Below are 25,829 nucleotides of genomic sequence, written 5' to 3'. Positions count from 1 at the left end.
ATTCATAGAACTCTAAATTTCACAGAAAAATGTTTGTAACTTATCAATATCAAAATTTTGACACAATATTGGCGTAATTGTATTGTAGAAGTTAAGTATGCTAGTGTTAGATTTCGATTAGAGACTCACTAGTGTATACCATTATTGTAGGAATCGGTAGTGGTACAAGTGGAACTTAGATCAAGACATCATTTGAATCATCTCAATGCATTGTGAGAATTCATGACTCCCCCTATTTTCGGTTTTTGTGTTTTGGGGTGGAAAATCATGTCCGAAAAACTATTTATTATTCGTTGTATTTAAATTGAATTGTATCAAACTTGATTGTTATATTTTGCTATGTATGTCTATACAACTTGAAACATGAGGCCTTTGTGTCTTAAGTCCCTTCCCTTACACTTTACTCCAACCATTAACTCTTTGAGCCAATGGTCATTATGGATAGCGCTATTAGGAATTGACAACTCATCACTCGCCCGATTGCTTGAGTGCATGATACCATATTCATCTATGGAACGATAAGCATAGATCTTGATAGGGAATCAGTCATAGGCTTGGTTGTGAACTCATTGTTTGCTCATATACATACAAACTAGTTTCTCATTATAGCAATGAACTTTGTTTCTCATTATAGCAATGAACTTTGTTTCTCATTATAGCAACGAACTTTTATTACTAGAAACTTATTTACTTGATTGCTCATTATAGCAATGAAACTTGTTTACTCGTTTGAGTAACAAACTTTATTTCCCATGAGAATATGAACGTTGCATCTCATTTGGGCAACATACTCTATTTCTCATGATGACAACGAACTTTGCTATGAAAACTTATTTACTCATTTTATCAATGTACTTTTATTTATGGAAACTTCTATCAAAACTTTGATTACGTTTCATGAAACCAATATTATTTTTAACCTGTGAGTACTCACCAACTATTTCGGTAGTTGACCGCTCATTTTACATGCTTTTTCAAGAACTCGTCTATAAGATGGCACTTAGGGACATAACACTTGTAGGAGCATTTGCATGTGTTGTCTTTCAAACACATTGTGATTTATTTTAAAAAGTTGTTCAAAGTCATTGTAAATTGTAATTCTTTTTAATATTATGGTTGGTGTTGTCTTTTAACTTTTGCTATGAGACCCTTTGTACTGCCACGCCTCGTGTTTCCGCTTTAGCGGGGTGTGACGCAGCATAACTCGAAATCTCAGCCTATTAATAGCAGGCGTTTTCACTCATTTTTCTCACATCTTTCTCAACCAATCTCTACCAAACACCCCCAAACCCTCTAATTTTCCCTAGCACCTCCTATATGTTAGAAGCGAGTCCCAGAGTGCCAGAAGGCCCCGAGAAGAAGAGCTTTCAGCTCAGAAGTTCTGCACGCGCAGAGCCCGGTTCCTCACTAAACCCCTTGTAAGTGAGTTATTCTTACCCTACTTTAAGTATAAGTTACGTTTAAAGTTCATTATCGTTATTATGAACCTATAAACAAGATTTATCAGTGATTCAAAGTCGTTATACTGATTGATCTACTTACAGGGATGATGTCTAGTTTGTGATTTAGTGATGTGTTTAAAGTGGGATTTCCAAACAGTATACTTGGTATACCAAACATACCCTACCTCCGATATGATCCTACCTGGTTGTTCCTTACTTGATAGATCATGAAAGTAGAGTTTGAGTTAGTGATGAATCTTGACTAATAATTAGTCTCAATAAATATTAGACTAAAATCTAGTATTAATTATACTAGGTTTCGTCAAAGGAAAAGAAAATTGTTAGAAGCGAAGAGTTGCCCGAATTTTGAATCATCACTTTAACAAGTGAGTGCATAGTTACTTTCATCTTACACTTAGATATGAAGTATTTAATATAAATTACGTGCTATATGTGCCTATTATATGTGTTCTTGATATCTATGATGGATGAACGATTTATACACGTTTTACTTGGTTTAAACTGTATATGTATTTTATACCTATAATTATTTTGGGTAAAGATGGGTAGATGATATAAGATGAAATAAATGATGAGAGGCCTCGATGTTGAAAGCTGACCCAGTCATCTAGTGGTGTATAGATGACGATCACGGACTATTCTAAACAGTCTAGAGGAACTCTAACAGACTCACAACCTGTAGGTGTTTGTGAACGATGTGGTCACCAGGTGTACTCTATCCCTCTCATGGTTGCCTTACTGACATATATTGTAGAGGAATCCCCTAAGCAGTATTGTCTATCCCGATGATGATCCTTAGGATAGGTCTCTTAAATTAGATACTTTAGGGACAGGAAGTGAGGATAACGGGAACGTGTAATCGGGTTGAATAATTTGATGAAATTAAAGAACTTAATTATTATGGGTTGAAAACCCTATGTGCTCACCAGGCTTCCAACCCTGACCCACTCAATTTCTTGTATTACAAATAGTGGCAAAGGAGCACAGGTGTGATGATTTGATGTGAGAATTATGGATTATAGGCCAGTAGAATAATAGATGTTGTAAGGTCTATGTTATTTCCGTTTATGCTTATGTAATGTACTGACGATGACATCCCAACATTTTTAATACAATAAAAATACATTTCTTCGAAAATGTTTTGATAATATCTTTATCATATTTTTTGGAACAAATTCCACAATATTATTCTTAAAAAGGATACTCTGATATTAGATAAAGCATACACAAATTGGTCTTTTCTGGCCGTGAAATTGGGGATGTCACAACACGAAGGGTAGGTAGGCGCGGAGCGCCTGCAGAATAATCGCCTGTATAAGCCTTTTAACCCCCTCTTTCTCCACACAAATCTCTCACTGATATCTCTTTATAAGTCTGACTTTTTTGGAGTTTTCGGGTTCGGTGGAACCTCATTTTAGCAAGGCTCTGAGGCAGATAATTTCAGGCAGATAGAAGTGCTCGGTATCGAAGTTCTGCCTGCGAAATTCTCGGTTTTAGCTAAAACTCCCTATATGTTAGGCTACTCTTACTATTCTTAGAGTGTAATTTATATTCATAGTTGTTGTTATGAATGTAAAAGTATGATTTATCTATAATTTCAGTTATATACTATTTGATCTACTTACGGGAGAGGTGCATAGAATGGTCATGTTGGATTTAGAAAGACTATATGTCGAAATGGTCCTGCCTCCCAACTATCCGACCTAGTTGATCCTTATTTGATAGAACTCCCGGTATTCATTGGGATTAGTGAATGATCTAGTTTTCCATTATCATATTATCATAGGGATATATAAGTTAAAGTATTATAGGTTAATACTCATTCAACGCGTTACCCGTCAGTTGGATCGCCAATAGGATCGCCCAAAAATCCCTTAGTCTTCAGAGAACTATCTAGGTGATTTATCTCACTATACCGTGTATTACAATATATATCCATGTATGTTAGGTTATAGAACTAATAAAGTAGAGCTAGTAGTATAATTTGTACGTGTTTAAGTGTGAACTGGTAGAGTAGAAAGTATAAATGTGCCTATACTAATAGAATCTAAAGTATAGTCTCTATGTGTATAATTGTTGTGATATTAGATTTAGTTAGGGTTGATGGTGGAACAAACAAAGTACGGAAGCCTATTAACCCACATAGATTTAGTTAAAGGGTTGATATAGGAACAACCAAAGTACGAGAGTCAATAGACCAATGTAGATTTAGTTAGAGGGTTGATGGTGGAATGACCAAAGTGAGGGATCCTACAGACACACATAGATTTAGTTAGGGTTGGTAGCTGAATGACCAAAGTATAGGAGCCTATAGACCCGCATAGATTTAATTAGAGGGTTAATGGAAGAACGACCAAAGTATAGGATCCTACAGACCTACGTAGGTTTAGTTAGGGATGATGGCGGAACGATAAAAGTACGGGACCCATTGTTCGTATGTATGTATATGTATTATGGTATATGGTATTTTGGGGAACTCAATAAACTTCATGGTTACCCAGTTGTCTATAAATGTTTTTCAGGTGCTTCATTGGTTAGTGAGAAGGACAAGGTTCGACTGTACACACACACAATCGCATCATGTTTCCGCATAGTGTAATTATACCATGTGTAACGCCCGCATATTCGGGCTAGTCAATTTAGAGATAATAAGAGTGAAAAATGACTTTAAATATAAGATTATTTAGGATAAATAATATTAGCCAAATTCGTAGTGTACGACTAGGATTCCGTACATATAAAGAATACTAAAATCCGACTTCGTATGAAGAAGTTATGCTTCTTTGGAGTTTCGCAATTAAACCGATACAACTCTCCGTATCGCAAAAAGTAAATTTTTGATAGATTACTTTTTAGCTTAAGAGATCTAAACGAAGATCGTAGTAGTCATTAAACCATGAGCGTACATATAGAGAACGTCCCAATCTAACTTAGTAAGAGGACGTTAGGATTTTTAGAAGTTTCAGCGTAGTAGTATACGACTCTGAAGCCGAAATAGAGATCGGTTGATTGTTAGGAAAAATATTCAAAATGAGATTTGAAGATTTCTTCCATATGATTTCGTCGATATAAAGACAGTTGGGAACGGATATTGTATGAGAGAGTTATGAATTTTTAACGGACTTTAACAGTCTAAGCGTGGTAAAAATATAACATTAATAATAAATTCAAAATTAGCCAGCGGAGTCCAATCAAAAGTTTTAGATCTCCTCGAGAGATTTTCGTGGATATAAAGAACATAAAAATCGGAGTCCGTATGAAGAAGTTATGAAATTTTGAAAATTTGAAATTCATTGTGTGCATATATGTGTCGTGCACGACCTTCTAGAAGCCGCCGTGTCGCCCTACCCAGATAAGGACACGTGTCAACCAACCTGTGGACCGACGTCATCATAGTGACGGCGCACAAGCCTTGTGCGCGAGGTGCATGTGTAAAATCCTTCCTATAAGTAGCATTTAATATGCAACTCCTTTCCCTCATCCCTTCAAGTCTCTCTCTCTCTCTCTCTCTCTCTCTCTCTCTCTCTGATTCTCTCTACAGTAGCCCCTTTTTTCCTAGTTTTTGGTATTCCAGAGTAGCTTCACATCCCCTGAGAGCCCGAAATCTAGTAGCTGGCAGGCCAGAGTTCTGCCAGCGCAATTTCCGAACTTTTGTCAGGAAAATCTCTATAAGTTAAGCTACACTCTATCTCTTTCAGTGTAACTTATATTTATAGTCATAAGTCGTTATTATGAACCTATAAATAAGATTTATCAGTAATTCCATGGTATTATACAAATTTATCTACTTATGGGAGATGTGTCTAGAATGGTCATGTTGGCTTGGTTGTTAAATTTCAAAAAGGTTACACGTCGAAATGATCTTGCCTTCCAACTCTCCTACATGGTTTGTCCATACTTGATAGATCCTGATGTAGACATTGGGATTAGTGAGGAATCTAGACTATAATTATTATAGTCACCATGATTACGAAACTAGACTAAGGCTTCGTACTTTATGCGTCTAGGTCTATTCAAAGTACGAAGCGAAGCACTGCCGAACTCGTCAGTCACCTATTTTCATCAAGTGAGTGTATAGTTACTTTCATCTTAGACATAGATAACGAAGTATTTAGATAACTGAATGTTATATGTGATTATGTGCAAAGATTTTATGTCTTAGATGAAATATTACAAAGATAAATTATATGATTTATATTGTATATGTCTTTTTTAAATTTAATACATTTGGTAATGAAGGGTAGTAATAGATGCCATAATATGATGAAATATGTAGGAAAATATAGGATGTCACGACTTTAGCAATGGTACTAGTGTGCCAACGATGTAGAAATGGTACTAGCATGCCAACGATATAGTATTTGTACTAGTATGACAATGATGTAGAAATGGTACTAGCATGCCAATGATGTAGGAATGGTACTAGTGTACCAATAATCTAGTCACTTAGCAGAGTATAGGTGATAACCACCAGACTATTCATGACCGTCCCGTGGAACACAGGCAGATTTATAACCTGTAGATGATGGACTTTGTGCCCATTTGATGTACTCTACCCTACTACCACATACCGCGGAGAAATCCCTGTAGCAGTACTGTCAGTAACGATGATTAAGATGATCAATAGGACAAATCCTTAGGAATAGGAAACCTACATACATGTATTATGGAGAAATCCTTGTAACATTATTGGCAGCAACGATGAATACGAAGACCCTTGGGATAAACCCTTAGGGAAGAATATATAAGAAAATGGGGATGGATAATCGGGTTAATTGTTTGATGATTAAACACATTAACTATATTATTGTGGGTTGAAAACCCTATGTACTCACTAGGTTTCCCAACTTGTCCACTAAGTTTATTGTATCACAAGTAGCGATATAAAAGATACATTCTGCTAAGAGATTCGAGGAGTAGTAGGCCACCAGTTAAATTATTGTAAAGCCTGTAATATTTCGTTATGCTTATGTTTTTGTATTGACGATGACATCCCCAAGTTTTTTAATAAAACACATTTCTTCAAAAATAATTCCCTAATATCATTACCACGTTTTGGGGACAAATTCCACATAAATAATCTTTTCAAAAGAATAATCTGAATTAAATAATCGTAATTAAATCGGTCTTTTCTAGCCGTGAAAATGGGGATGTCACACTCTGATATATTTAATAAATAAAAATGAAAAATGTGCCTTCATAATTGGGATGTTACATATTAAATCTTTAAAAACTAATACCTTTTATGTATTCTAAAACATTAATTTATTAAAGTCTAGGATCCAAGTTACGAAACAAGTAAATGGTTAGGTGACATTTATCTCATCCACTTAATCCAACTCGATAGGTAGCTATTAACAATGTCATAAATTATGTAAATCCTAGATAAAGAGATCCCAAACAACTTTTGTTTAACTTGGTATGTTTGATCTCATCTATGCCTCAGATCTCTCATGCTCAGGTGATATTTATCACGCAAGATTCCGATCAAGCCTTCCTATTTGAAACAACTTGTAGCATTGCAACTAACTAGTAACTAGAAAATACAAAACCACCCCGAACATCATCAGACAATCCTAGTGGTTAGGTGACCCATCACCCACTAAGACCGCATAAACGGTGCCCGAGTGTTCTTCAAAAGGACGACAATGACTTGCATTTTTAAGAAAATGTTTTATATATGTTTTACAAATATAGTTATAAAAACATGGTCTCATGAATGTTGCATGCATCCAACAATTTATGTACCCATTTGTAAAATTCATATATACTTAAGACTTGGATTTTTGAATGAGTTCTAAAATCACAATTTTATATCTCTCTTTAATAATCAAAATTTAATGACTTTATACATTGGTAGAATAAAACTCCTTTTATTTAATATACTCAATTCTATATGTCTTATGATAAAAATTATATTTTGATAAACCAAAACTTGGGTGATTATAATTATGTTTTAATTTTCATTTGGCATTATTAAAACATAATATCAACATGTTGCGTTAAGATTTTTTTTAAAAATATCATATATTAAGTTCCGACGTAAAAAATAATCACTAGTATTATTATTTGTCGTTATAACGCTATAAACCGATTTTTAGTTTTTTTGTTTTTAATATAAACTCTTATTTATTATATAGACATAGAGTTTAGATAATGTTGAAACACTTTTTAAACCATTGCAAATATTTTAAAGTTTGTTATTTAAAAGTTTTACTATAAAACTATTTTTAACGAAAACTTCATTTTACCGGTTAAAATGTTTTTGGTAAATATTCATTTATAAACATCTTATTTATATTTTAAATATTTATTTCTCAAACTCCAAGTGATATTAATTTATGATAAAAATGTTATTCAACATGTAAAATCAGTTTCATACATCAAACATAACATACAACAACATAAAATAAACGTCGCAAACATACATTAAAATATATGTGCATAAACCAACCAAGTCTAATGACATTTTGTGAGCCAACAAAAAATGTCAAGTTCATTCCTAAGGCACATTTAAAGGAACCAAAAATCTTCTAGTAATGTTGTTGTTGAAGCTCTCACTTGAAAAAAAAAATACATTACTTGCAAAAATTGAAAAGTTTCTTGAAAAGTAAATAATTCAGCAACATGCAACACTTTCAGAAACATGTTGCAAAAAGTGTTGCATCAAGTCCTAGAGCCCTTCTCAAAACTGTCAATAGAGACGTGTTTAGCAACAAATTACAGAAAGTGTCGCCAATGCCCCTGCACACTTGCGAAAATTGCCTTTTGGTCTTCAAAAAATGGCTCCATCTTCATTTCTTGTTACATTTTTATACAAATAAATTATTTCTATAAATTAATCTATTACTTACAAAAATAAATTAAGAAAACTAATATGTTTAGTTATTACATACCATATAAATAAATAAATAAATATTACAACAATTTTTAACAAAACAACACATACAACAAACACAATGGTCCATGACTAGTTTATGCACATCATACACATATCAAATATAATAACAAACAACTCTTTATTTTTTCTAAGTCAACTTTTATATAACCAAAATACATGAAAAATAGTTATATATAAAAATAAACAATTTTAAACTACAAGTTGTCGAAGAAGACTAATATGGACATTCTTAACCAAAAGAAAGTCATGCTTGTTTTCCAAAAACCAAAGATTATCAAACATAAAAAAACATTCTAACATAGAAAAGATGACTTTGATACCACTGATGAGTTTTGATACAAAATATAATAGAGTTTTTCATAAAAACCGCAACGAAAGCTTTAAAAACAACATTATTTTCGAGTATATTTAAAAAAAACCACCAAAGGATCCTTTTATTGAGGTTAGAATCATATAAAAACCCAACCATAGGGTGTTTTAGAATGACAACATTTGGAGCATTTGAACCCACTTGGTTTTGGGGTCTTGATGAAGGTAGAAAGATCAAAGAATATGATCTTCTCTACAAGCATCCACTATCAAGAATAAGGCACTTGAAATGCTAGTTCTCATCTTGTATTTTGAGTTTCTCATGCCTTTAAGTGCTTATTACAAATAAGCACTACAGGAGAACACTCAAAAGCACAAACACTTACAAAAACTTTAAAAGAAAAGCAAGAAGTGAAGCATCTGAGGATGCTTACAGTTTGGAGAGGGAAAAGAAATAGAACCAAAAACTAGCCAAAAACAAGGTCCATGCACTTTCTTATATACTCCCATACAATACAATCCTTTAGATTATAATCATATAAAGTAATGGTAGCGTTTAGGAGCACGAGGAGCATAAGAAGAAGGTTGAAAAGCAAGCTCTCTTCTTCATTATAAATTTCGGCCATGGTGTGTCTAAGAAGATTAAATTATGACTTAGTTACTTTAGTTACACAAAGTTAACTTATGGTAAATAACTAGCATGTCTAAGGTTAGCCAAAGTGTCCAAAACATTGTTCATGACTTATTTAATCACACCATATGGTATAATAACTACTTATGCTTTTTTAAAAACAATACTTATTCCCTAATTAAATACAAGTGTTTATATTATTTATTAATAATCATATTAATAATAAATATACAAAATGTGCCTACTTAAAAAAGGTGTGACCATATAGGATCATATGTTATTAACAATATCACTCAATAATGATCTTGAACATACAGATCCAACATTTCTGAGTTTCAACTACCTGTTTTTCTTTTTCTTTCACATGAGCTGGTAGAATGTATGAACGGTATTTAAGAATCCGACTAATTTATCTGCCCCTTCGGTGGTTCATTAGGGCCTTCAGGAAATAACCTAATATCGAAACACACATAACAATCTTCTTATTCATATGAACTTATTCTTAAGTAATTACTTTGATCATATAATCGGATTACAACACTTTATATAGTGATCAAGTAAATTTGTTCATATTAGGTGGTGAGTTAAAGGTGCTAAGTGGGGAATTTAAGGTGGTAGGCCGTAAAATTAAAGTCGTAGGTGGTAGGTGCTAAATTTAAAGTGTTAAGTGGCAAATGAGTTTCTACCTTTTTTCTTATATAAATACACATGGAGACTCTACTATTTTTCACACCTATTCTTAAATTATTCAACTCAAACAATTTTTTATTCTAACCGAAATTTCATTTGTTTCTTTTCATTAAAACTGGCGACAAATATACCACTTCCATTGACTATAAAGGATGAGGTCATGCTGGTATGTTCTTTGAATATGGTTATGGATGATAGTATCATCATTTCCCCCATATTTTCTAGTAGGATCCCTTTGGATCAGGTTGACACATACATTTTCACTATGAATTGGGTCGTAGAATATATCAATCAAATGAAGAAGTTAAGATAAAGTTTTTTGATTTAAAAGGAATGGTAAAGATTTTCAACAACATTTATCACAAAATCGAAATTACACTGCCAAATAAAGATGAACATGATGTTTTTGAGGAAAATAAGGAGCAATACAAAATGAATATTGTCAGGATCGGCTTTTCACACGAATCCTCTTATACTATTCTTATCGAGTTTTTAATGAGTTCCCCAAAATACCACATACCATACATACATTTGTTGTGGGCTACCCCATGGTATTTCTGTTGGATTAGGTGTCTAATCCCATAACTATAATGTTGGATTAGTGTCTAAGTCCACAACTATATTTGGTATGTACTTGACCCGATTGGCATGGTCCATTTGGGTTGCATGGCATCATGCATTTGGATAGACTAAAATGAGAGAAATAACACTTAAGGTTTGCTAATATATTATAAGTTCTAATATATTAATAAGATTATTTAATTAGTATTGATCAAAAATTAATTTGGAATTAATTAAGTGATCAAAAGGAGACTAATTAAATATATGGGTTGATTGTGTAAATCATCCATACTTGTATAAGTGGGCTAATGCTCCATGGATTATCAAGTTGGGCTAAAACCCATAGGATGCTCCATGGATGCTCTATGGTGTTTTTCTACCCATGGATCATGGAAATGAAAGGCCATGACAATTAGGTTTTAAATTGTGTAACCCTAATTGTGACATACTATATAAGCATCTTATTCTTGTCAAAATCGGCCACCATGAGAGACTATGAATGAATGGTGAGGGCTAGCCGATTTCATGAAGTGTCTCATTTCTCTCAAGTTATTCTAAGTGTATTTGGTGTTGTGTGAACCATTTTAGGTGTCACACTTGAGGCACTAGGCTCTTAAGCTCCATGGAATCAAGCTACATCAAAAGGTATGTCTTCTAACTTATATTATTCCATATGAATCAATGTTTTGTATGTTAATCAGGATAATACCTTGGAACATTCATATTTACATGTATAATAGAGAAAACATAGATCCAAGGTACTTAGGGTTGCATGTACACTTAGGAGTGTTAGAATGCTCAAAACTCAACAGTGGTATCAAAGACTAGGCTTGTTTTCTTGTTATACTTGCAAAATTGGCTGAAAATCCGAATTTTGTTGCTGTCTGAACAGCAGACTTGCCGAGTCCATGAAGGGACTCGACGAGTCCAAGGATAAATTCATCCAACTCGCTGAATTGGTTCATGCACTCTACGAGTTGGACCCCCAGACAGCATATCTCCGACTGTTTTGGCTAGAATTGGACTAGGAACATTACCCTAAGCTGTTTTTCAACTTATAAACCTGTTTTTGATTTGGTAATGTTCATACTAATCCAATTTCAAAGATAATTGTCAATAGATTCATGTTTTGTATTAGTTTAATGGTTAGGCTAATTACATGAAAAAGTTTGATTGAATTATCTTGTTCTTATGAGTTGCTTAGATTAATACGAAAGTTATGTGAAATTGTTGTTTTCAATCCAAATTAATCTAAGAGTTTATTCTAAAATGTGTTTTTGTAACTTATCCTCAAGTTATATGAAAATTCACATTTAAGATTCATAAAACTCATAATTATTTCCATAGGTTATGAATAAAGAAAAGTCATCTTCTTTTAATAGTTTAAAGTCTTCCATAACTTGTCCTCAAGTTATGGAACTTGAAGAGTTTTTTGAATTAAAACTACTTTAAACACATAAGTTACGGAATTGAATAGTTTTGAATAGTTTCAAAACTTTCCCTCAAGTTTTGGAATGTGTAAAGTTTTCCCTTATGAATACTTTAATTCCAAATTAAGCCCTTAGAATTCTAAAAGTTAAATTTCAACCCTTATACTTTATAGTATTATAAGTTAATAATATATATATATATATATATATATATATATATATATATATATATATATATATATATATATATATATATATATATATATGTATAAGAGCAAGTCAGTCTTACCGTTAGTAGGCCTCATTCACGAAGCCGGTCTATAAGGGGGTATAAGGTTACTGCCTATAAAATGGCAGTTTAATGGGTGTCCACTCTCACCCACCGCTTCCTTGACTGGTGGAGGGCCGTTAGCCGAACGGGTAGGACAAGGACTAGAACTCTCCCTTCATTAAAAGTATTAATGATAAATACTAAGTAACTAAACTTTTATAAATTCCCAATCTTAGTTACTTAGCAAAATGTGAATTTGGTGCTAACCCATGAAATTACACTTTGCACTTTGCTTAAGTCGTTAGTGGAGCGCGTGTGGGTAACCGACACACTAACCTGGATTTAACAAGGTAGGCAAAGGGTAACTTAATGTTTATCATAGTATCGGTGGAGCGCGTGTGGTTAACTGGCACATCGATTGAGGGGTAAATATTGAGGGTACCAAGTATATTTGCATGGTTATTCACACCTTGTTTTGTGATCCTCGGCATCCCAGTCACAAAATTTGAGAGGGCACAATCGAGATTGAAACATGCCATTGAACAGTTCAATGAATCTCAAAAGATCTAGGAGTTTCAAATCCAAGTAAAACCTAATTAAATTATTTCATTTTCATGGTGGAAATTGGTGAATCGTCATTCGCCTACCTTCAAATATTTTATAGCTTGGATTACGGCATCCCTCTTCCAAGTTAGAAAAGTATTGTGTTGGGTCCTAGCCTTAATATTTCATATTGGGTGTTATATTAAGGACTTTAGATCAACTATCTTGAATATCTCCCAAAAGATGTCTAGTTCAGACATCTATGATCTTCCCAAATCTCTTGGAACTTCACTTCCTCCACCTCCTCCAATTATTTTCCCAAACCCACAAGTTCAAGGTCACTCAAGCCCTATTGGCGAGCAAGGCCTATGTGTGATCGCATCTTGGAGATGAAGTCACATATTGACAAGCCGGGAGAGTTGGGTGTCAAAGTCTTAAGAAAGTTGGATGTTCAATCACTTTCTAAGTCACATAGTGAGTTCCTTTGGGACTACTATGAAAAAGACTATGACATGACCCTTCATGATCTTATATATTTGCTTGGTGCTGCTGAATCAGCAATGATTTGAGGACTAGTAAAGCAAATTTGATCAACTTCCCAAACTTCCATGGACTTTAAAAATGGTAACATTAGATATCCAGGAAAACTTTCTCTTCCCAATGAAAAGGGATTGGCCATAGTCAACACGGTTGACCAAATGGTAATGAGAAAGGCATGTATGAGATAGTCCAGTGCACCATTCCCAAAGAGTCCATATGTTTCTCTTGCCAAAGGAAGGGGCATTGATTGCGAAGCTGCCTATTTACCTGAAAGATCATAAGGTTGATCAAGTCAAGAAGTTTGACTCTACTTCAGGTAAAGTCCACTATCTAACTCTGTTAAGTTTCTACTCTGAGATTCTTATTACATGATGTGACTGGGTCACATGTTGATGTTTTAAGAATCAAAGAAAAGTGAAGAAACTTAAAGGAAGTATATGCTGATTCTGATCACGAAGATGGATTTTGATCGCATGGTTCGGTGATCAGAATTTTGAGTTGTTGCTTAGGAGTTATGATATATTGCTTAGGAAAAGATAACAACAAGTTTTTATATGCATTTGCACTGTAAGGATAAGTTTTTCCGCAAGTTTTAAAATAAAAGAAAAGGTTTTAATTTTATTTATTTTAAATATCCTTACAGTGGCATTTGTGAAGAATTGTTGTTTATATGATTCCATTGATAGCAATATTGGAAAATGGATTTGATTCGTTCATTTGTGGTAGTGTCTAAATTTACCAAATAAGGAAAGATTCTCATCACCCAAGTTTTAATTGGACCGAAACTTGGAATCATGCAAGTTGTATAGTATGATGAATGAGAATTTTCATCTTTGGAAAATTAAGACTAATTCCTTGTTCACATGTATATGTGAGTCAAGTGAAGGACTAAGGGATCGAGTACACATTCTTGTGCACTGATCAAGTCCAGCACAAAGATCGTTAAGACTATTCGTCATGATTTACTAAAGCTTAGTAAATATGGTTTTACTTATCAAATTAAGTATAATACTGAAACATTGGAAAAGTTTCGATGTATGGCAGAACGAATGAGAAGAATCAAATTAGGCAGAAAGATAAAAGTTTCTCAAATCTGAAAAGATGGGAGAGTACTTTAGTATCATGTTTTGTGATCATCTTAATGATTAAACAACCATATCACAATTGGTCTTCTAAGGACATCTTAGTGCATTCTTATGGCTAAGAAGAGGAGTCATGAAATGTTGAAATGGTTAAATCAAGAAGATGAGTCATACTTCGTTCCAAAACAAGTGTTAGAGTCATACTCCAAGACTGTAAGTTGAGTGACACATCTTAAAGAAGGTTTATAACAGTTGTCAAATGTAAGAGTAAAATGTTTTCTACTCTTGTACATTTGAAATTGGTAAGTTGTGATGTTTTGGATAAAACAAAGACCAACTAAGGCCAATTGTGTGAAGTGTTTGTCTTGATAAAGAATCTGCACTATCTCTTGAATATTTGGCAAGATAGTATTATATGTCAATAGGACAGTGGGAGTCTTAAAGATCCTGAAATAATTTCAAGATCTAATCAAGAATAAAAACATGTAGTTTGACACTAGCACACGACGTGAGGTTTATAACCAATCGTGTTGACATATTTCTATTTTTGTGCCTATTCCAATTAAAGTTGGCTTTGCATATGAGTTCTGAGAGTTCTCAATTGGTTGCATAACAACTTGGAAGCAATGGCAGGCCCTTGTGCTGCCAGGTGGCAAGAAATTAAGATTGAGTTCAGTCCATATGAGTTTGGATTTGTCATTATCCTTGTCTTGTGATTATGGTTTTGACAAATTTACATGGATAAGAACACATACACCATAAAATGTAAGTGTCATAAGGTTTCTCTCCGATTCATGAAAATGATGGTGAGGAAACACTTTCACTAAGTATATTTTAAGTAGATAACAGTTGTGATATTTGCATTCTCAAAGTCGTTAGTGGAGTGTGTGTGGTTAACCGGCACACTAACATCAACTTGTGAGAAATGGAAAAGGTCTAAACAATTGAGACTATGATTACGGCATCCCTTTTCATAGTTCTGAAATTGTTTGGACATACATGTGTGCTATCTAAGGAAAGGTGTATGAGTTTGACAAAATTTTATCAAAGCATCTCGTATCAGAAATCTGAACTTTGGTAAGAAAGTCAATAAAATATTGATTTCTAGAAGTCCAGTTGATTTCTGAGTACATGTCAAAGCTAGTGGGAGCATAAGTGTTATGCTAACGATTATTATGCTAGTGGGAGCATGATAATTATGATAAGTGTTGCAAGTTAGCAATGTTAATTATAGAAAAAAACAAAAGTTCAATTGTGAAAAGTTGTTTTGCTATAATTAAGGGAGTGGTAATTATACTTCAGTTCAAGTCTAAAAGCTTAGATTGAGGTTTTAATCATCTTTAGTCAAGGATACATATATATATATATATATATATATATATATATATATATATATATATATATATATATATATATATATATGAATTTTATGTTGGAATGGCTTAACATAAGGAAATTCTATATATGGGTACATTATTTGCGTTCTAAAATTTGATTATGATTACAGCATCCCTTTTCATAATCTGAATTATGAGAACATGGCAAATAGAAATAGAAATATTATAGCAAAAGACTGGTATAGTATCATGTCTTTATGTGAGACATCATGAATCGTGTCCCATATGCTTCAGATATAGGATCGATTGCATGTGCTATAATATTCATCCTTTCTAAATTTTCCAAATGCTCAGGGCATTAAGAGGGGAAAAGTTTAGAATTGGATATGACTAAAATGATTAAGCAATTGTCGAGGACAATCTAAGGTTTACCAAAGATTGGTTGCTCAGGGACAGTTGGAAGTTTAGTGTTAATTTTGGAAGGACCATATTGACATATTCTGAAAAGAGGCAACTCTTGTTCAGAAGTGATAGTCAAAATGGGAATATGGAAATGTTTCCATAGGTGGATGTTATTCAATTTGTGTAAGATTAGAAAAACTGAATGCAAGAAGAATGTTTCCATGAAATTGATCTCCATTGGAATACTCTGTAATGTCTGTTGACAAGTCTTTGTGATTTTGTGGATAATCATTACAAGAGGATCAATGCATATAAGTTTAAAATCTAACAATATTTCGGTAAATGGCATGAATTTGGAATTCTTGCATTTGCAGTAAGGATTTGGGACTGTGAAATGAGAATCATTGGAATTATGTTCAATCGATCTATTTCACAAAGTAAAGATCATAGACAAACTTAGTATGCATACTTGGTGTATGGCATCACTAATGTTTAGACAAACATAGTGTGCATACTTGGTGTATGTCATGACTAGTGTTTAGAAAACATAGTGTACATGCTTCGAGCATGGGACAACTAGTGTTTTAATTCAAGTATTAAGTTGATAAATATGAAACATTATAATGTGTAATCAATATGGTGATAAATAAAAGGTGTTTTTATTTATATTCATAAGTTCTGAGACCATATTGGATTCGTTTATCCTTGTGTTTCACTTTGCATGTTTTGACTTCCAGAATAACTAGGTCGTTCTTCCTGAATGACTAAGTTATTCAAACCATCCACAGTCGGTCATATGTTGGAAGTAGATATGAATCAAGACTGTAATGGGTTGGCTATTGTAGAGGTCTAAGATGTTGGACAACGTGGTGCTACAACACTCATGAGTGCTCATAAGTTGTGAGTATTAGATTCAACCCATGCTCATTGGAACCACTTCATGGATTTTATCACGAGTGATCATGAGACGATAATATCTTATATTCTTCAAACCTAGAGATATGAGTTGTTACTATGAGTTGGTTATACATTGATTGCACGAAAACGCATTTGGTAACTCGGTCGTATAAAATGGGTCTTTGTGTATGATTCAACAAGTAGTAGAACAAGCCATATGAGTCGAAGTTTATCCATTCCTTTTACCCTAAAGGGATAAAAGGGATATCTGTGGGCCCCTCGATGATTTAATGATGACACTTGTCAGTGCTTGGCCAAGCCAGGACTGATTTGATTTGTTCAATCAGTCGGTCGTCATAAATTGGAAATCGGGAAAAAACAAATAGACAGAGAGAATGATTTTAATCCATGTCTCAGTCCATATGATATCTAGAATCGACATTTATTTGTTTAGAGTTCGACAGCAGCGGCTTAAAGAGCTACGATTGCTAGTTGGATTTTGAAGTCATACGCAATAATAGTTTTAGACTTATCCAAGTGGGAGACTGCTGGATTAGTGTCTAAGTCCACAACTATGTTTGGTATGTACTTGACCCGATTGGCATGGTCCATTTCGGTTGCATGGCATCATGCATTTGGATAGACTAAAATGAGAGAAATAACACTTAAGGTTTGCTAATATATTATAAGTTCTAATATATTAATAAGATTATTTAATTAGTATTGATCAAGAATTAATTTGGAATTAATTAAGTGATCAAAAGGTAATGAAATATATAGGTTGATTGTGTAAATCATCCATACTTGTATAAGTGGGATAATGCTCCATGGATTATCAAGTTGGGCTAAAACCAATAGGATGCTCCATGGTGTTTTTGTACCCATGGATCATGGAAATGAAAGGCCATGACAATTAGGGTTTACATGGTGTAACCCTAATTGTGACATACTATATAAGCATCTTATTCTTGTCAAAATCGGCCACCATGAGAGACTATGAATGAATGGTGAGGGCTAGCCGATTTCATGAAGTGCCTCATTTCTCTCAAGTTATTCTAAGTGTATTTGGTGTTGTGTGAACCATTTGAGGTGTCACACTTGATGCAATAGGCTCTTAACCTCCATGGAATCAAGCTACATCAAAAGGTATGTCTTCTAACTTATATTATTCCATATGAATCAATGTTTTATATGCTAGTTAGGATAATACCTTGGAACATTCATATTTGCATGTATAATAGAGAAAACATAGATCCAAGGTACTTAGGGTTGCATGTACACTTAGGAGTGTTAGAATGCTCAAAACCCAACATATAATTGGTATGTACTTGATCCGAGAGTAGCATGGTCCATTTGGGTTGCATATCACAAGGACAATTTGATAAGATGGACTTTTGAGAAGAGGTTATTTATGATTTGTTAATATATTATAAGTTCAAATATATTAATATGAAATCATATTATTAAATTAGTATTGATCAAGAATTAGTTTGGAATTAATTTTGTGATCAAAAGAGACTAATTAAATATAAGGGGTTGATTTAGTAAATCGTTCATTCTTATGGTGTGGGCCAATGATCCATGATTCCTTAGGTTGGGCTAAACCCATGTGACAATCCATGGATGATCCATGGAGGTTTAACCCATGGATCCTAAGGAATATGGAAGGTCATGCCCATTAGGGTTTACATGGTGTAACCCTAATCATGCCACACCACATAAGAAGCCCCTTATTATCCAAAATGGCACACTAGTATTCTTGGCGTCACTATAGCCGATTTGAGTGGAGGAAACTCTCTCAAAAGTCATCCTTTGTTCTAGGTGTGTTGTGATTCCATTTGAGGTGCAACCATTTGAGGTGCACACTTGGGGCACTAAGTTCTTAAAGGCCAAACTCAAGAAGTTCTACAGGCTACGACAAAGAGGTAATTCAATAACTCATTTCTATGTTGCTTATGTCAATTATATGCTAGTTGTAGGCGTAATCCTTTGGAAACAATATTGCATGTATAATTAGAGAAAACATAGATCCAAAGCATTTAGGGTTGTATGTGCACCATAGGATGTTGTAGTATACTAAAACCCTTGATTGGTATCAGAGACTAAGATTGTTTTCCATTATACTGGATGTTTTATTGGTTTTCAAAGCAAAAAAATCGAATTTTCTACATTTTGGACAATGAACTCGCCGAGTCCACTCAGAAAAAGTCCAACTCGACGAGTCCAGTTCATGTACCTGTCAAGTTGGTGCTCCAGTGGGCAGTTTTTTGAGTTTTTTGGCCTGTTTTGGATTCGAATCATTACCACAAAATGTTTTAGGTCATAAAATCTGATTTTGTTGATGTGGTAATGATTATTCTCATCCAAATAAAAGATAATTTTCAAAGTTTCATGATTTGTATTAGTTTATATGTTTAGGCTAATTTCTTGAAACTTGTTTGATATGAATTATCTTATCTTATGAGTTTAATTAGATCATAGGAAAATTGTTTGATTTTGGTAGTTGGAATTTTTGATCTAATTGTTTTTGGTGAAATCCATAACTTGTCCTCAAGTTATGGAAAGTGAAAATTGTCATTTTTAAATGTCATCATAAAAAGGTTTTAAGTCTTCCATAACTTGTCCTCAAGTTATGGAACTTGAAGAGTCTTTTAGATAAATGTTTTTATGAACTCCATAACTTGTCCTCAAGTTATGGAATGTCAAGAGTCTTTTCATAAAACCTATATTAAACTCATAAGTTATGGATACCAAAAGTTTTTGAATAGTTCAAAACTTTCCCTCAAGGTTTGGAATTTGTAAATGCAAAGTCTCGCTTGGAAACATTTAGTTCCAAACCCTATAGTTTTAAAAGTTTAAAATTCAATACTTATACTATTATAATATTATAGGTTTAATATTTATATATGTATAAGAACAAAGTTAGTCTTACCGTTAGTAGGCCTCATTCACGAAGCCAGCCTATAAGGGGGTATAAGGTTACTGCCTATAAAATGGCAGTTTAATGGGTGTCCACTCTCACCCACCGCTTCCTTGACTGGTGGACGGTCGTTAGCCAAACGAGTTTAACAGGACATTTAAATTTTCATTAAAAGTATAATGAAATACTAACTAACTAAACACTTATAAATGACCAATCTTAGTTACTTAGTAAAAATGTGAATCTAGTGCTAACCCATGAAATTGCACTTTGCACCTTGTTAAGTCGTTAGTGGAGCGTGTGTGGTTAACCGGCACACTAATCTGGGACTGGCAGTGTGTGGCAAAGGGTAGGTAGATGTTAATCATAGATCAATGGAGTGTGTGTGGTTAACTGGCACATTGATTAGGTGGTTGTAACATTGGGTGTACCAAGCTAATTTGCATGGTTATTCACACTTTGTTTGTGATCCTCGACATCCCAGTCACAAACTTGAAGGGCGCAATGGAGATTTAAACATGCCATTGAAAAGTTCAATCAATCTCAAAGGATATAGGAGTTTCAATCCATTTAAAACTTAATAATCAATTTCATTTTTCATGGTGGAAATTGGTAAATCGTCATTTACCTACCTTCAAATATTTTACAATTGGATTACGACATCCCTCTTCCGAATTGTAAAGTATTGTGTTGGGTCCTAGCCTTAATATTTCATGTTGTGTGTTATATTAAGGACTAAAATCAACTAAACTTGAATTTCTCCCTCATAAATGTCTAAGTTCAGACAACTATGGTCTTCCCAAATCTTTTGAAAAAAGCTTTCTTTATAAAGACGATTTTCCACCAGGCAATCAAGGTGAAAGATTAATCCATTCTTCGTGCTATAGTGGAACTTCACTTCCTCCACCTCCTCCAATAATTCTCCCTAACCCACAAGTTCAAGGTCACTCAAAGCCCTATTGGCAGGAAGTAAAGTCTGTGTGTACTCACGTCTTGGAGATGAAGTCACAAATTGACAGGCTGAGAGTCTTGGGTGTCGTTGTCTCAAGGAAGTTGGCTGTTGACTGGGTTCTTTAATCACTTCTTGAGTCGTATAGTGAGTTCATTGAGGACTACTACATGACAAATCACGACATAACCCTTATCGATCTTGCCTATTTGCTTGTTGCTGCTGAATCAACAATGATTTGGCGCACTGGTAAAGCAAATTTGATTGGAAGATCTACTCCCTAAACTTCCATGGATATTGACAATGGTAACATTGGAAGTCCAGAAAAGCTTTCTCTTCCCAATGGAAAAGGGATCGGCCATGGTCAAGTCATTTGACCAAATGGTAAAGAGAAAGGCTAAGTCTGAGATAGTCACATGTACCATTCCAAATAGTCCATATGTTTCTATTGCCAAGAGAATGGGCATTGGTTGCGAAGCTACCGTATCTAACTGAAAGATCCAAGAATGGTCAAGTCAAAATATTTGACTCTACTTCAGGTAAGTTCACTGTCAAACTCTATTAAGTTCCTATTTGGAGATCCTTAGTACATGATGTAATGCAATTACATTTTGATGTTATGTAGAATCAAAGGAAGCTTAAAAGAAGAGTAGGCTGAGTCTGATCGCGAAGAAATGGATTTCGATCGCATGGTTAAGTGGTCAGATTCTTGAGCTGCTGCTTAAGAGTTATGATAGATTACTTTGAAATATTTAGAAACATAGTTTTCATTTGTAATTGCATTGTAAGGAAAAGTTTTTCCACATTTTATAAATAAATAAAATTTTGTTTTTATTTTATCATATCTCCTTGCAATGGCATTTGTGAAAAATTGATGTTTGTATGTTTCTATGTTAGCAATATGAATTTCATTCCTTCGTTTGTGGTAGTGTCGAGAATTTACCAAATAAGGAAAGATTCTCATCACCCAAGTTTCAATTGGACAGAAACTTGGAATCATGCAACTGGTATTATATAATGAATAAGGATTTCCGTCTTTGGGAAATTAAGACTAATTCCTTGTTCACATGAATATGTGAGTCAAGTGAAGGACTAGGGGATCGGGTACACTGGGTGTGCGCTGGTCAGGTCCACCACAAAGAATGATAAGACTATTCGTCATGATTTACTAAAGTTTAGCACATATGGTTATGCTTACAAGTTTAAGTATAATTCTGAACATTGGAAAAGTTTTAATGTATGGCAGGACGAATAAGAAGAATCAAATTAGGCAGAAAGATAAAAGTTTATCCAATCTGAAAGGATGGGAGAGTACTTGAGTATCATGTTTTATGATCATCTTAATGATTATCAAAACCATGTCACAATTGATCTAAGAATATCTTAGTGCATTCATATGGCTAAGAAGAGGAATCGTGAATTGTTGAAACGGTCAAATCAAGAAGATGGGTCATACTTCGTTCCAAAACAAGTCTTAGAGCGATACTCCAAGATTGTGCCTTGAGTGACATAATCTTAAGAAAGGTTTATAACACCCATCAAATGTAGAGTAACATGTTTCTACTCTTGTACATTTGAAATTGGTAAGTTGTGATGTTTTGGATAAAACAAAGAACAACTAAGGCCAATTGTGTGAAGTGTTAGTCTTTATTAGAATCCGCACTAACTCTTGAATATTTATTTGTCAAGGAATGGTTCTTGACAATAGAGTCTTATATGTCAAGAGGTAAGTGGGAGTCTTAAATATCTTGAATGTTTCAAGAACTAATCAAGAGTAAACCTATTGTTAAACACTAGCACACAACTTGAGGTTTGTAACCTATCGTGCTGACATATTCTTGTTTCTGTGCCCATTCCAGTAAAGTTAACTATGCATGTGAGTTCTATGAGTTCTCAGTTGTTTGCATAACAACTTGGAAGCAATGGTAGACCCTTGTGATACCAAGTGGCAAGAAATCAAGATTGAACAAGTTCAGTCCATATGAATTTGGATTTGTCACTAACTTTGTCTTGTGATTATGGTTATGACAACTTCACATGGATAGGAACACATATACCATAAAATCTAAGTGTCATAAGGTTTCTCTCCGTTTCATGAAAATGATTGTGAGGAAACGCTTTCACTAAGTATATTTTAATCGTTAGAAATTTTGATATTTGCATTCTCAAATTCAATTATGATTACGACATCCCTCTTCATAATCTGAATTGTGAGAAATGGCAAAGGGTCTAAACATTTGAGACTTATTGTTGTAAGCTGTAAAATTGTTAAGACACGCATATGAGCTATCTAAGGAAAGGTGTATGATTTTGAGAAGCCTAGATAAAGTCTTATCGAAGCATCTCGTATCAGAAATCTGAACTTTGGTATTGAAAGTCAATAAGTATTGATTTCTAGAAGTCCAGTTGATTTCTGGGTACATGTCAAAGCTAGTGGGAGCATAAGGATTATGCTAATAAGAATGTAATTATTATGCTAGTGGGAGCATAATTATTATAAGTGTTGCGAGTTAGCAATGTTAATTATAGAAAAAAAAAGGTTTCAAGTCGCAAAGTTTTATGGTTTGAACAATTGTTTTGCTATATATAAGGGAGAGGAATTTATACTTTCAATTCTAAAAGCTTAGATTGAGTTTTGATCAAATTTAGTCAAGGACATATATGAATGTTATGTTGAAAAGATTCGACATAAGGAAATTCTATATGGACATGTTAATTGTGTTCTCAAAATTCAATTATGATTACGAAATCCCTCTTCATAATTCGAATGATGAGAACATGGCAAATAGAAATATTATAGCAAAAGACTGATCAAGTATCGTGTCTTTATGTTATACATTATGAATCGCATCCCATATGCTTCGGGTATAGGATCGATTTCATATGCTATAATATTCTCGTGTTCTAATTTTCAAATGCCTAGGGCATTAAGAGGGAAAAATGAATAGAACCGGATATGACTAAAGTGGTTAAACACTGTTAAGGACAATCTAAGGTTCGCCAAGGATTGGTCACTTAACGACAGTTGGAAGTATAGAAATGGATGGACCATATTGACATTATTATGAATAGACAGCAGTCTATTAATAATGAGTTTTCGTATGGAAAATATGGAATGTTTCTATATTGGGAGTTGAAGAATAGATGAGGAAGTTAGAAACTTTTATGCAAGAAGGATGTTCAAAGGAATGTACTTTGAATTTGAGACTTCATTTCCATGGAATTGTCTTGTAACAATCTCCAAAGGAATTTTTTGTAATATCGTTGGTCAAGTCTCTGTGACTTTTGGTACCTAGACACTACAAAATAATAATTGCATGATAGTTTAGAATCTAACACTTCCTAGCAGTGGCAAGAATTTGAAATTCTTATACTTGCAATAAAGCTTTGGAATTGTGAAATGAGCATCATTTAAAGGTTTTCAACTGATCTATTTCACAAAGTCAGGACCATAGACAAACATAGTGTGCATGCTTGGAGCATGGCAGAACTACTGTTTTAATTCAAGTATTAAGTTGATTCTTCGAAACATTATACAATGAATAATGAGTAATCAATATGGTACTCAAAAGTTTTGGGGCCATATAGGATTAGTATTATTATTGTGTTTCACTTTGGATGTTTTGACTTCCCGAATAACTAGGTTATTCAAACCATCCACAGTCGATCATACTTTGGATGTAGGTATTGACGTAAGACTGTCATAAATGGGTCTATAGTTTGTCTAGGACAAGGTGGCTGCAGCGTTCATGAGTACTCCTGGAATAAGATTCGAGTATTGGATTCAACCTACGCTCATCTGAATCACTTCATGGATTTTATCACGAGTGATAGTGAGACGATAATATCTTATATTATTGAAACAGAGACATGTGAGTTGTAGTTGCGAGTCGGTTGCACATTGACGTATGTAAACGCAGTAGTAACTTGGTGTTATGAAACATATTGTTGTGTGTAATTTGGTGAGTAAGTACAAGCAAGCATTTGGGTCGAAGTTTATCCGTTCCTTTTACACCATGTGGATAAAAGCGATATTTGTGGGCCCTCGATAATTTAGTGATGACACCCCTAACTGCTTGGCCAATCCAGGGCTGGTTTGATTTGTTCACTTAGTCAGTCGTCATAAATCGGAAATCGGGAAACAACAGATGGACAGAGAGAATGATTACAATCCATGTCTCATATCCATATGATATCTAGAATGGAGGAATATATGATCCCTTATCTAATGGACGCGTCATTGACTAGGTCGACAACGGCTTTTAAGAGCTACGATTGCTAGTCCGGTTGTGAAGTCGTACTTGCAATAATAGTTATTAGACTTATCCAAGTGGGAGACTGTTGGATTACGTGTCTAAGCCCATAACTATAATTGGTATGTACTTGACCCGAGAGTAGCATGGTCCAGTTGGGTTGCATATCACCAGAACAATTTGATATGATGAACTTTTGAGAAGAGGTTATTTATGATTTGTTACTATATTATAAGTTCTAATATATTAATATGAAATCATATTATTTATTTAGTATTGATCAAGAATTAGTTTGGAATTAATTTTGTTATCAAAAGAGACTAATTAAATATAAGGGGTTGATTTGGTAAATCATTCATTCTTATGGTGTGGGCCAATGATCCATGATTCCTTAGGTTGGGCTAAACCCATGTGACAATCCATGGATGATCCATGGAGGTTTAAGCCCATGGAGCCTAAGGAATGTGGAAGGTCATGCCCATTAGGGTTTATATGGTGTAACCCTAATCATGACACACTATATAAGAAGTCCCTTAGTATCCAAAATGGCACACTAGTGTTCTTGGAGTCACTATAGCCGATTTGAGTGGAAGAAACTCTCTCAAAAGTCATCCTTTGTTCTAGGTGTGTTGTGATTCCATTTGAGGTGC

Source organism: Lactuca virosa, chromosome 3 (genome assembly GCF_052849685.1).
Source record: "Lactuca virosa cultivar CGN04683 chromosome 3, Lactuca_virosa_CGN04683_v6, whole genome shotgun sequence".
Taxonomy (NCBI): domain Eukaryota; kingdom Viridiplantae; phylum Streptophyta; class Magnoliopsida; order Asterales; family Asteraceae; genus Lactuca; species Lactuca virosa.
The sequence above is the reverse complement of the archived record's forward strand: the minus strand, read 5'-3'. Positions refer to the sequence as shown.